Here is an 11,879-nt window from a genome sequence, read left to right on the forward strand (position 1 = left end):
TATGCTTGGAGTAAGGCTGTAGGGTTGGTGGGGCTGACTGGTTCTGAAGAAGCAGAAGGTGGAGCCGCTTCTGCAGGTGATGCCTCCATTACTGGTGGTCTTCCTGCCCAACTTGGGGCTGTGGGCTCTGCACTATAAGTGGTAGCCTGATGGAACCCTGAGGGGTCAGGAGCCAGACAGCTGAGTGCCTTGGTATGGTGCAGACAAAATGCTGTTCCCAAGTCTCCCACCCCAATTTGGGTTTACTTCAAATCTGCGGCTCCTTCTCCTTCTTCCTCCTCTGGTAGGTGTCCTCAGCGGCAGCACCTGAACAGTCAGTCTGTGCTTCTTCCCACTTTTCTTCCAGGTGGGGTAAATTGAGGCTGTGAGCATAGTCAGAAATAGATCCCAGGGCCCTTGGTACCCCTGTATGGGACTCTTCTTTCTACTTTCCATACTTTACAATCAGTTCTTTCTGTTGCCCTCTCCTGTCCCCTGACCTCATCCAGAGTTCTCTTTCTGGGGAGTACCCTGTCTGCACATGCCTGTATCCCGAGGATGTCGTGCCAATTGTAGAACTGGTACGCTCATCATCCCTGCTCCCCTTGCTCACCTCCACCTGATTATCCGTGTGTCTCTATTCAGGTCAGTCCCTTTCCCATTTAACCATTTGCAAGGAGACCACGGTCTTGCCTGCTCTTTCTCCCTATTCACTGTTTTTAGGTACTGTTGATTCCCTGAGGAGTGAGTTCAAAGATGCTCTTGGAACTGTAGGTCCCTTGGATAGGGTGAAATGTGAATTTCTGGCTCTTGAGGATCTTGCCACCTTTGACTCTCCAATAGTACAGATGTGTCCCGGTGGAGGGATTGCCCAAAATATCCCCTAGAGCAGTTCCCTGAGGGTGAAATGACACATGCCTTCCTTCTCTGCTATGAACTAATGGGATGTGGTATTTTTTTTGTATTCCAAACTGTGATCATACTTGTTTCTGCGTCTTTGAAACTTACTCATGTACTTGCACGTGTGTATGTGCATTTGGACTAAATTAACAATTTTTCTACGTGTGTGTGTGTGTGTGTGTGTGTGTGTGTGTGTGTGTGTGTGTGTGTGTGTGTGTGTGTGTGTGTGTGTTCAGAGCTTGGGTCTTAAACTCAGGGTCTGTGTTCTGTCATTTAGTTTTTTTCACTCATGGCCAGTGTTCTACCACCTGATCCACAGCTCTACTTCTGAATTTTGGTGATTCATTGGAGGTAAGAATCTTATAGACTTTTCTGCAAGAGATGCTTTAGAAATAACATTCTCAGATCTCTCCATCCTGAATAGGTAGGATGGAACTCAGGACCTTGTACTTGCCAGGCAAATTCTCCACCCGGAGCTAAATCCCTAAACCCAGCTCATTTTTGATTGGCTGGTTTTTGCTCACAATTGATGCTCTACTTCATGAGCTAAATCTCTCTTTGTGGATATTTTTGTTTTATTTTTGTTTGTTTGTTTGTTTTTGGTCTGTCATGGGGCTAGAACTCTGAGTTGGGCGCAATCCCTGTGATCTTCAGCTAAAAGAGAGCACTTTACTGCTTGATCTACAGTTCCAATACCAGTTTTCTAGTGATTTATTGGAGATAAGAGACTCATGGACTTTCCTGCCAGTGTGGCTTTGAACCATGGTTCAAAGCCTCCTGAGTAGTTAGGATTACAGGCATGAGCCACTGGTGCTGGTCTCCTTCTGTTTTTGTTTTTCATTTTTTTCTTTATTAATTAATTATAAGAGACTCAGATTTGCCTATCCAGGCTGGCTTTGAAGTGCAATCCTCTCACCTCAACCTCATGATTGGATTATAGCTGTGAGCCACCAGTACCTCTCTTTGATTTGTCATTTTTGACAAATATCAAATGTGTCTTTTGAGATGGCCTGAGCATTGAACATTGCACTAAACCCAAGGCATATTTCAGGAGAATTACAACTATGTAGAGACCATTTGGTGACTCACACACACCATTACATATGGTAAGTTAAATACTTTCTTCCCAGAAAAACACAACTCTTACCTTTATACAAGATATGGTGCTTAAATGCCTCTTCATGTTTATCTGAATTATTATACACATTGAAAGGAACTCCACAATATGGATATGCTTGTCATGCATGAGAAGCAAGCACTCTACCACTGAGCCACCTTCTAGGCCACTAAACAAAAGACTTTTAAGTGTCAGCTGGGCACTGTTGGCTGGCACTTGTAATACTAGCTACTCAGGAGGCTCAGAGATGGGGATTGTGGTTCAAAGCCAGCCTGAGCAGGTAAATAGGTGAGAATGTTAACCAATTAACCACCAAAAATATCAGAAATGGAGCTGTGGCTCAAGTGGTAAAGCACTAGCCATGAGTAAAAAAGCAAAGGGACAGAGATCAGCCCCTGAGTTCAAGTCCCACTCTGCACTACCAGGTTAAAATTTAAAAAGAAAATTGATAATGCAACTTATCATCCATGGGGCTAAAACACTTGTGAGTAGTTGCTGATATGCATGACTGCCTTCCTATACCATGGGACACATACAACATGATAGACATACATTTCTGTTCATTTCAAGTTTAGTTACAATCAATGATTACAACATATCTAAAAACTGCATCAGTGTGAAGTCCAAGTTCATTCCCTTTGCCAGTGATTTAGAAGTGTGTCAGAGCTGACTGTCCCTCACAGGAAGAAAAGAAGCTGCGACTGACTCACCTTAAACTCATGTGAGTAGGAGTTTGTCAATGCAGCATTACTTTATGTTTTTGACTCACCCTAGTTCCTTGAAGGAAGAACCCCATTTGGTTGCATGTTAGGGGTCTCAGAGAAGGTCACCATGAAATAGGAACTGAAGAATATCACCAGCTCCCTGCATTAAAACCTTATTATAGTTAAAACCAGTGGTTCACATGTGTAATCCTAGCTACTCAGAATGCTAGCATCCTGATAGTTGTGGTTCAATGCCAGCACTGGGTAGGAAATCCATGACACTTTTATCTCCTATTAAACATCAAAAAAGCTGGAAGTGGACCAGTGTCCCAAGTGGTAGAGTGTTGGCCTTGAACAACAAAGCTCAGGGAAAGCCCTTGGAATGACACACACACACACACACACACACACACACACACACACACACACACACACACACAAACACACACACACACATACACTCAAACACACACACACACATACACCGCTTTTTGTTAGCTCAACTAATGCTCCCAACAACTATATAAGTCTAGTATTCTTACTTCCATATTTACAGAGGAGGAAAATTCCTGGTGAGTCAGTGGCCTCAAATCCGAAATCCATAGCCCTGTCCTAGTATCTTTCCATGGAACAAACCTGTGACCCAAGAGGCAAAACAGGCTACAGGCATTATGTGCTGTGCTATGCTCTGTGTGTGTGTGTGTGTGTGCGTGTGTGTGTGTGTGTGTGTGTGTATACATCAATTCTAGGGTTTGAACTTCAAATCTGGGTACTGTCCCTTAGATCTTATTCTCAAGGTTGGCAAACTATACCACTTGAGCCACAGCTCCATTTCTTGGTTGTTAGTTCTTCATTGGAGATAATAGTCTCACAGAATTTTCTGTCCAGGCTGGCTTTGAATCATGGTCCTTAGATATTAGCCTTCTCAGTAACTAGGAGTCCAGATGTGAACCATTGGCCTCAGGCATAGATTCTTCACCCTTATGAGTAAACCTGTCTTACCTAGTTTCTTTAGTATGAATTGGTTTTAATAATGTTTGTTCCTAGGCAATTGAGACATGTATGTCCTTATTACAGTGAGTGGCTGGTGTTTCAGTACAGCACTAATTGCTCTTCCTGAGTTGAAAGTTCCTGAGAAGGACAACTAAGCCAGGTATTGGTGACTCACACCTTTAATCCTAGTTGTTGAAGAGGCTGAGATCTGAAGATTGCAGTTCAAATCAGCCTGGGAAGGAAAGATTGTAAGATAAGACTCTGGAAGTGGGGCTGTGGCGTACGTGGTAGAATTTTAGCCTTGAATGAAGAGCTCAGAAACAGTGTGCAGACCCTCAATTCAGGCCCTCGGACAAGCACAAAATGAAAGAGAGAGAAAGAAAAAAAAAAGGTAGTGGGGGCAGGAGGAGAAGGAAGGAGGGAGAGAAGAATTATGGCATTAGTGGCTCAGATATGTAATCCTAGCATGAAAACAAGTAGTGGAACTGCGTTCCAAAGTGGTAGAGAACTAGCTTTGAGCAAAAAAGCTCAGCGACAGGCCCTGTGTTCAAATCCAAAGACGGACAAAAGAGAGAGAGGATAGGAGAAAGGAAGGGAAGAAGGGAGGGAAGGAACGAACTAGTTCAAGAGTTGAGTGAAATAGAAACTGCTAGGTATTTGGGAACTTACACAGAACCAGGAGGCAAATTTTTTTTATTGTGAAAATAATGTACAGAGGGGTTACAATTACATGAGCAAGATAATGAGTACATTTCTTGTCAAGCATTGTAGCCTACTCCTTAGTTTCCCCTTCCCATCCCAATCTCCCCCCCCGCCCCCACACCAAAGTTGTAAACTTCGTTTTCCACATAACAACTTGTACATCTCATTGTTTCAATGGGTACACCTGTATACCTATTTAAACGATTTGTTTTTCCATTCCCTTCCACAAATTATACCGACATCAAATACAGTGAAAGCAGGGGTCATACTGTGAGGGAGGGACATAGAAAGTAACAAAGAAATAATCTTATAAATGTGTTCGAAACAATCGCATGAAAGAAAAAAAATAAAACATTTGAATACATATCTTAGGGTTTATTTCCCTAACATCACCTTACCTGACCTTTTCTGTTGACTCAGACATATACTAGACATTGCAAATAAGGGAAATCATGGGACCTATGTTTCTTTGGGCCTGGCTTACTTCAGTTAATATAATATTTTCCAAGTCTTTCCATTTCCTAACAAATGGGGCAATGTCATTATTTCTGATGGAGGCATAGAATTCCATTGTGTATATTTACCACATTTTCTTGATCCATTCATCTACTGAGGGGCATCTGGGTTGATTCCATATCTTAGCTATAATAAATAATGCTGCAATAAACATAGTTGTGCTGGTAGCTTTACTGTGGTCTTGTTTGTAAACATTTGGGTAAATGCCCAAAAGTGGTATTGCTGGGTCATAGGAGAGCTCTATGTGGAGTCTTTTGAGGAACCCTCATACTACTTTCCAAAGAGGTTGAACAAGTTTACACTCCCACCAACAATGCAGTAAGGTTCCCTTCTGCCCACAGTCCCTCCAGCATCTGTTGTTATTAGAGTTCTTGATTTTAGCCATTCTAACTGGAGTGATGTGGTATCTCAATGTTGTTTTGATTTGCATTTCTTTTATGGCTAGGGAGGTTGAGCATTTCTTCATGTGTCTATTGGCCATCCATCTTTCCTCTTCAGAAAAGTTTCTCTTTAAGTCTTAAGCCCACTTATTTATTGGGCAGTTGTTTGAGGATTTGTTTTTGAGGGATTTAATTTTTTGAGTTCCTCGTATGTTTTAGATATGATACCCTTGTCCATTGTAAGGCTAGTGAAGATCTTCTCCCAATCTGTGGGCTTTCTATTGATCTTGCTAGCTATGTCCTTTGCCATGCAGAAGCTCTGCAATTTCATACAATCCCATTTGTCCAACCTTTCTTTCATTTGTTGAGGAAGCACAGTTTTTTAAGCACACATCTATGGCTAGTGCTGAATGTCATATTCCCCCTACAGAGCCCATATTTTGCTTTAGTTCAGGCCTATTGAATCCTGCCTGGGCCTTGGGAAGGAAAAGCTAGCCTTTTCTTCACTTGAAAAATCTAGGAAACTGAGGACATCAAGGACCTCTCATGGCAAGAAGAGGAAGAGATGGGTATCCATTCCCTGGAATCTGATCCTTTCTGTGACATGCCCACTCTGATCCTTCTCCTATCCTATTATCTTCTGGTAGACTGAAAAGATGTAAACAAAACACCTACATTACCAGCACTCCAGGAGAAGAAAGGGAGCCCCCTCAATGGCTATAGGGTGGGTCTCTCTACCGCATTTGGCAGTCCTCAGGAGAGATTCTGCCAACAACATTATTAGTAGACTAAACATCTTTGTGGAAAAACTTTCTCTCTCTGTTTCTCTCTGTCTCTCTCTGTCTCTCTCTGTCTCTGTCTCTGTCTCTGTCTCTGTCTGTCTCTCTGTCTCTGTCTGTCTCTCTGTCTCTCTGTCTCTCTGTCTCTCTGTCTCTCTGTCTCTCTGTCTCTCTGTCTCTCTGTCTCTCTCTCTCTCTCTCTCTCTCTCTCTGTTTCATCCTATTGTCTGGGGAAGTCTTCAAAGATGACTATAGAATTGGCTGCTATCTCCCCATTGTCACCAGCAGTATTTAGCCATTTTCATCAAAATCAAAGCCAGAGCACCAGTGATTAAAGTCAAATTTAAATCTGGGAGCAAGTTATAAACTATTGGCCTGGCACTTTTAAAATTGGTGGTGACATCAAAGGAAACCAATGAGATGGGGGCAGGGAAGAGGCTGCAGTGGGACTTCTCTTCTGTGCCCTACATCTTATAAGACTTTTCAAATCAAGGTCAGGACAAATAATAACAATGACAAATAAGAAATATTGATGACTAAAAACTGATGTATTGAGAGATGAAGGTTTCATTTATTTTATTTTTACCCCATCAAATGTCCATGCCCACCCCATAAAGTATTTATTATTATTAATGTACTTTCTTAATCTTCATTTCACATATCAGGAAATGGTATTCAGAGAGATTAAGCCACTGACTAGAGCCACACAGCTCAAAATGAAAATAGTATGACCATAAGAATACTATCTGAAGCAGGTGCTGGTATTTCATGCTTGTAATCTTAGTTACTCAGGAGGCGAGTTCTGAGGATCATGGTTTACAGCCATGATCTCCAATTAACCATGAAAATGCCTGCAATGGAGTTGTTGCCCACGTTGTAGTGTGTTAGTTGTGAGTGAAAGAGGTAAGGGACACTGCGAAGGTCTTGAGTTCAAGCTCTGGTACTGGCACCAAACAACAACAACGAAAACAGCTCATAACCTTCACCCAAGAATATCTCTTACACACCAACAAAAACCTGGACGTGAAGGTGTGGCTCAATAGGTACAGTACTAGTCTCAAGCATATATATATATATATATATATATATATATATATATATATACATGTATGTATGTATACATGCATGTGTATACGTTGATTGGGAGATATCAGGCCTGATAGCTCATGCAAATGAAAATTTTTGCATCATTCAACCTGTAGATGGAGACTCAGAATATCTATACTGCAGCTAAGTGGCAGAATTTGAGTATCCTCAAATTCTGAAATTCATCAAATCATTGGATAAAGCCCATTCTATTTTGGAAACGTCATCATCTTTTTTTTGGCTTTGTTTTGTTTTGTTTTTGTTTTTTTTTTTGCCAGTCCTGGGGTGTGAACTCAGGGCCTGGGCACTGTCCATGAGCTACTTTTGCTCAAGGCCAGTGGTCTACCACATGAACCACAGCATCATTTCAAGTTTTGTTCATGTGGTTCTGAGAAATCAAACCCAGGGATTCATGCATGTTAGGCAAACACTCTAACACTGAGCCACATCCCAGCCTGTAATACATCTTATTACTCAAACTTTAAAATTATTTAAATTTATCTTTTTAAATTTACTATGTGATTAAAATGGTAATCACATCCAAAAATATTTTCATAGCAATATTTACCCTGTTTGACTAAAAGATTAATCACTTCATGATAGCACAACTAATGTGTTAAAATTCACCATCTCTAGCCACGTGTTGTTGGCTCATGACTATAATTTAGGAAGGATAGAGCTGAGGAGTGAAACTTTTTGAAACTAATCTCCAATTAACTACCTCAGAAAACTGACATGGAATTAAGGTACAAGAGGCTGAGTGCTAGCCTTAAGCAAAAGATCCCTGGGATAGTGCCCAGGACCAGAGTTCAAGAAATAAGACTGGTATGTCCATGAGCATGAACACACACATATGCACACATACACATACACACCATGACCATCATTATCACTAGAATATCATGACTCCACTCACAAGAGATCTGCAACAGTCAAATTGTGAGACAGGAAGTACAAAGGTGGGTTTCCTGAGACTGGGGAAAGAGATGGATGGATTTTGCTGTTTAATAAGTGCTGAATTTCAGGTTGGATTCTGAGAAAGTTCTAGAGGTTGGTATCAATGACGGTGCATGAAAATGTGAATGTACTTAAAACCACTGAAGTGTACAATTATAACTGGTTCATATGAAACATTTAATGCTATTTTTTTTCCCAGGGAGAGAGAATAGATAACATTTAAGCCAGAGACGGCCTGGACAAGAAAAGATGGCAGGAGGTGAGGCTCCTTATAAAGGTCACTGGTTCAGTTTCCCACCCATAAATATCTGCTTTGGGCCATTTGTGCTGGGCGTATGCCAGGTTGGAGCAAAGGCAGTGAGTGCTACTTGTAACTGGCACTATATCATTTGAGCCACATCTGTTCTTCTGGTCCTTTGTAAGTTAATTGGAGATAAAACTTTCAGATTTAGCTGCCTGGGCTGGCTTTGAACTTCAATCCTCAGATTTCAGCCTTAATGTACTACCTTAAACAAATTATTTGAACTTGCTCTTTATTGTTGTTGGTTTTTGTTGTCAGGCTTGAACTTGGGTCCCAGGCGCAGTACCTGAGTTCTTCTGCTTACGGCTAGCATTCTACTGGTTTGAATTACTAGACTACTTTTGATTTTATGGTGATTAATTAGAAATAAACTATCACAGAAATTACTGCTCAGACTGGCCTTGAACCTTGATCCTCTGATCTTAGCTTCTTTAGTAGTTAGGATTTCAGGTGTGAGCCAATTACACCTTGCTGGGAACTTGCTCCTTTATGAAGGAAGGGGCTCTGATTATCTCCATTTTCCAGATATAGAAACAGAGGCAAACAAATTGAAATGACTTGTGTATGATGTCACAAGTTAGTAAATGCTGGACCTGGGTCTTTTCTCCTGGTCTTTCCAAATGCAAAACTTATACTCAAATAATACTCCATTAGTGTGAGGCCTTTATTATGCCCTACCCTCACATTCCTGTAGCAAGGAATCAAAAATGCCTATAGGTGTTATTAAGTACATGGCAGTCTAGTGATGAGAGTGACTGGGTTTGAGTCTCATCTTCATTATTGGAATTGGATTGAGATGTTTGTTTGCCCAGGATTTAAGTTTTGTGATCTTGGCCCTAGCGAATCATTGGTTCTGTTCCAGTGTCCTGGTCTGTAAGATTAAGATAATGATTACTATCTCATAGGTTTATTACCAAGTTCACAAAGCAAAAGGGGGGTTGGTGCCTAGCATATAGCTCTTTATTTCATTGAATTAAGATTGTAGCCTATGTCTGTGTGTGCAGTTCAGTTGTAAAGCCTATATTTATTTAACATGGTGTGGAGGAGGAAGGTTGTGAGGGGAGAGGAGGAAGAAAGAAGAAGAAGGGAGAAGAAGGGATGGAATGTGGCCAGGCAACAGCAGCTCAAGCCTGTAATCCTAGCTACTTTGGAGGATGATTTGTGGATGGTGGGTAAGCCCAGCATGGGCAGGGAAGTCTATGAGACTCTTAAGTCTAATAAAGTACTCATAAAAACCATTGATTACTGAAATGAATAAATATATCAGACAATACAAAAAGAGATACTATAAATTATTTATCCTTAATCTAAATGAAAGGACGTGGCTTTTGGGGCTTTTTCCTTGGGTTGAAACTTAGTCTTGTGCTTTCCAAGAAAGTTCTGTGCCTCTTAGAATCAAACCTCTGGCCCTATATTAATGTGGGAAAATTAAAGTGGTAAAAAGACATGGTTTGCAGGCAGCTTTGATCCTCTATTCTAAATGGTGGCTTTTGGACCTATAGCTTGGGTAAGTAAAGCTTTATAGATATATTTTAGCTTTATGAAAATGTTTCTGTATCACCAAATGCCTGTCCAAGGTATACTTCTCCCTTTTGATTTAGCAGATTGCTTTTTTTGGGGGGGGAGTGGTTATAGTTTGTTAAATGTTTGGTAGAAAAATGGTTAAAACCCCCAAATTAGGGCTGGTTCTGGGGCTTGAAAACTGGGCCTGGGCACTATCCCTCAGTTCTTCAACTAAAGGTTGAAGAACTTGAACCATAGCGCTACATCCAGTTTTCTAGTGGTTTATTGACATAAGAGTTTCATGGACTTTCCTGCCTGGGCTGGCTTTGAACTAAGATCCTCAGATCTCAGCCTCCGGAGTAACTAAGATTATAGGTGTGAGCTAGTGGTGCCTGGCTCAGATTGTTTTTAAGTTTGTACCTTTAGGATTGTGACTCTGTATCACATAAAATTAACATTCTCTATTATTAAATAGATTCTTTGTATAATTATATTTACAAGTGGCACTTGGTGATCCAAATATTAAGTACCATGCCCAAGTAGTAAGTACCTGGATGAAGTTTAGTTTTTCTGATACACCTTGGGGAGACTAGTGGTTTAAAATTTTCCTTAGTGAAATAGGTAAGGGACAATTTTCCAATGTCTGTTTGGTATGATAAACATGATTTCCTAGGCCTGGTAACACTTCCCATTTTTCAAAACTCATAGCTATTATATAGTCCTTACCCCATACCCTGATTCCCTACTCTGATTTGTCAGCCCTGTCCAATACTTTTGGATGTAGTCCTCTTTTCTATCATTCTAATTCTCATCTCTATCATTATATGTGTGTCAGGTTTGCATGTTGCCCTAATTGTCTGGACATAAATCTATTTCTCCTACTCTTTTACTCCATTGAGATATTCTTTAGGTACAAAAAGGTTTTTTTTTTCCTTATTGAAAATATGTCTGGCTAGGTGCTGGTAGCTCATGCCTATAAACCTATCTACTCAGGAGGCTGAGATATAAGGATCACAATTCAAAGCCATCAGGAAAGTCCGTGAGACTCTCTTATCCAAATAACCACCAGAAAACTAGAAGTGGTTCAATGGTTCAAATGTTAGAACATTAGCCTTGAGCTGATGTGCTCATGGACAGTTCCCAGGATGAGTTCAAGTCCCACAACTGACTGAAAGGAAAAAGATAATATGTCTAACAGGACATTTAAAATATTTTCTGGAAACTTTTTTTATGGATATCTGGGGAGTATTTGTTTTTTGTTTTTTGTTTTTTTGAATTTTCAAGCCACTACTTAATGAACATTATATTACTATTGGGCAACCCAGTATTTTAATTTTTTTTAAGTGATGGGTCCTGAACTCTTGGCCTGGGCACTATCCCTTAGCTTTTTAGCTCAAGGCTAATTATCTACCACTTGAGCCACAGCTCCACTTCTGGAATTTTCTGCATATTTGGTTCTGAGGAATAAAACACAGGGTCTCATGCCTACAAGCCAAGAACTCTACCACTGAGCTCCTACCTTCTCAGCCCACTATTTTAATTTTTATAGGCTGGAGGGTTGCTTCATTTGGTTTTGATTTTGCACATAACTGTGTTTGAAATCAGGGTCTTACACTTACCTTGCTTCCTTAGCTGGCAGTCTACCACTTTAATCACAGCTCAAGCCCTGCTGTGCTTTGAACCACCATTCTCCAGATCTCAGCCTTCTAAATCACTAGGATTATAGGCCTTAGCCAGCAGTGCGTATATAAATTTTGTTTTCAACACTGTGTCATGTAAGCCTGATATGGGTAGCTCACATCTATATTCCTAGCTGATCATGAGACTGAGATATGAAGCCAGCCCCAAGCAGGAAACTTTCTGACACTCTAATCCCCCACAAACTATTCAGAAAATACAGGAAGTGGAACTGTGTCTCAAGTGATCGGGTGCTAGCCTTGAGCTGAACAAGCACAGGGACAG

Source organism: Dipodomys merriami, unplaced genomic scaffold (genome assembly GCF_024711535.1).
Source record: "Dipodomys merriami isolate MVZ:Mamm:240054 unplaced genomic scaffold, mDipMer1.0.p SCAF_610, whole genome shotgun sequence".
NCBI classification, from domain to species: Eukaryota; Metazoa; Chordata; class Mammalia; order Rodentia; family Heteromyidae; genus Dipodomys; species Dipodomys merriami.